Source organism: Alexandromys fortis, unplaced genomic scaffold (genome assembly GCF_014885135.2).
Source record: "Alexandromys fortis isolate MF-2015 unplaced genomic scaffold, M_Fortis_MF-2015_v1.1 scaffold_806, whole genome shotgun sequence".
NCBI lineage: Eukaryota > Metazoa > Chordata > Mammalia > Rodentia > Cricetidae > Alexandromys > Alexandromys fortis.
In genome coordinates this window covers 15,065-17,640 of record NW_026068693.1, presented here as the reverse complement: position 1 = coordinate 17,640, position 2,576 = coordinate 15,065, and positions in this window count along the sequence as shown.

Sequence of the window (2,576 nt, the reverse complement as noted above, 5' to 3'; positions counted from 1 at the left end):
ACTTCTCTCCAACTCCACCCTTCTTTCTCCCAGCATTCAGTTTAATTTTCCCTGCCTAGCTCTGTTCTACTCTATCAGGTCAAGCCAGTTTCTTTATTAACCAATGGTATTCACAACATACAGAGGGGAATCTCACATTACCTCCCCTTTTCTGTTTAAATAAAAAGGAAGGTTTTAACTTTAACATAGAAAAATTACATACAGCAAAATAGGTATCAAGCAAGAATTACAGTTATAATATTTATATCTACTTAATCTTTTATCATATCTAAGGAAAACTGTAATTATTTATTCTTGGTGAGGGCTGTTATGCTGATTCACAGAGTCAAGCTATTTATAATGACCACATCTTCTCCCTATGGCCTACACCAGCTTTAAATGCTTGGGGTAGGATTCAAGAATCAGGAATTATTATTGAGTTACATATCGTTAATTGAATGTCCTGGATATTATGCTGTTATGATTTTCTAAATGGAATTTTCTTGGGTTTTCACTCAATTTCTTAACAAAATTTTCAACATTTACCCTTTGAATCCACAGGGTTATAACAGTGGAATTCCCATGATAAAAGTCCTAGGGACTCAGTTCACCAGCCTTCACATTGCCAAAGACTCCACCCAGTACCAAGGATGTTTCTTAAAAGACTCAATAGTATTGGAAATAGGGATTTCTGTTGCCTTTATTCTCATTAAACAGGTAAGTGGTGATTCTGTAATTAGTCAATAACCTACTAAAATTAGCAGTTATTGTTCTTGTGTATATAATGTATATGTCTCAGGTCAGAACAACAAAACATTTTATTCTTTGTTGAAATATTTATTTAAAAGCCTTTATTGAAGCCTCACTTACACTAGACTTTTAAAGAGAAGTCAAAATTTTCACTCCTTACTCTATCAAGTTTCTGCCTTGCTTTTCTTGAGAACTGCTCTCTATTGTATTTCCATAAATACTAGTTAAGGTCTTAGAAACTTGCTTTAGAGTGGTTATCTTGAGATCAGTCATAGGTATATGATAATTTCTAGAAAAATAATTGATAATTCTTCAGATTTCAGTGGCTTTAAGATAAAAGGCAAATCTTCAACATCAATAAAATATTATCATCAATTATCCTTATATTTTATATAATTGACTATCTCGAAGTCACTTAACCATGGACCAGGATTTCTTTTTTTGTTGTTGTTGTTTTTTGTTTTGTTTTTTTGAGACAGGGTTTCTCTGTGGCTTTGGAGCCTGTCCTGGAACTAGCTCTGTAGACCAGGCTGGTCTCGAACTCACAGAGATCCGCCTGCCTCTGCCTTCCGAGTGCAGGCATTAAAGGCGTGCGCCACCATCGTCCGGCTTTGGACCAGGATTTCTTAAAAAGAAACATTCCCTTGTTTTCAGAATTTCATTGACTTAGTATGGCACTAAGAGAATCCGTCATTGAAAATTATTGTATGGAATAGGAAATATAACATGTTTACAAGTATGATGTTAAAGTGTAGAGAAAGGCTATTCAATCCAGAAGTAAGTAGAAAGATATTTTTAGTGAACTGACAGAGAAAAGAGTTTTGTAATAAGAAGTAAACAGCTAAACAAGAACATAAAGTGATCTTTTAAATAAAATAAGGAAACACGTACAGTCATAAAAGAACAAAGTGTGCTTGAGATGTATGGAACAGAGGCTGCAGAGATAGACAGAAGGAGGGTGACAAGAACTATTCTGCTATACAGAAAATGTCTGCATGCAGAATTCATGAGATTTTAAGCAATGAGTAGAGCAGAGAAACATCAAGAAATATTTCAGCAGTGTTCTTTTCATCTCTTTTCCCTGAAGTGTTTATGGTATTTTTTTCTTGCTTGTTTCAATTTTCTCCTGTTTCTTTCTGCTCTGTGTCCATGCCCATCTCCTCTATTCCTTTACTTTTTCATCTACTTCCTTATTAGTATCAGCTGACTAAAGGATGGGAATATTTTAGAGAAAACTAACAACAGATTGCTCACAAACAATTTTAATATTAGTGATAAAACTCTTTCTGAGAAGGTATTTTATTAAGTAAATTGTGATATTTTATGAGAAATCACTTTTTTCATATTGGTATTCTTTGTTATAACTTCTAAAGTATGTTTGAGTGATTTTGACATTAAACTGTTGAATTTGTAGGGATGTTCATCTGGATCTATTTAACTTTATCCTCTCCAATCTTCAAATTGAAAACATTTTTAGACTTACATATATAAAATGAGTTTATCTAATAACTTCAAAATATTCCATTGCATATATGCACAGTTATGTAACTAAGAGGTTTGAACTACTCAACATTAATAATATATATGTTATAAATGTTGCTTACTTAAGCATAAAACTTTCACTGGTATTAGTTTTCTAGAAATCAACTTGGTATCTCATCTTAATAAATGTTATTAACTTATACGTCAAGAGTGAAAAATTTTTTTGTTCTGGATCATTGAAAATACTGAGAATTCTTTCTCTCATCTATGTTTCATCACCTTTTGTGATGCTCTTTCTTGATTATGTTGATTGCTAAACTGAAAGCTAGCAAAATATTAATGACTGATAAGTTTGATTTCTAGTA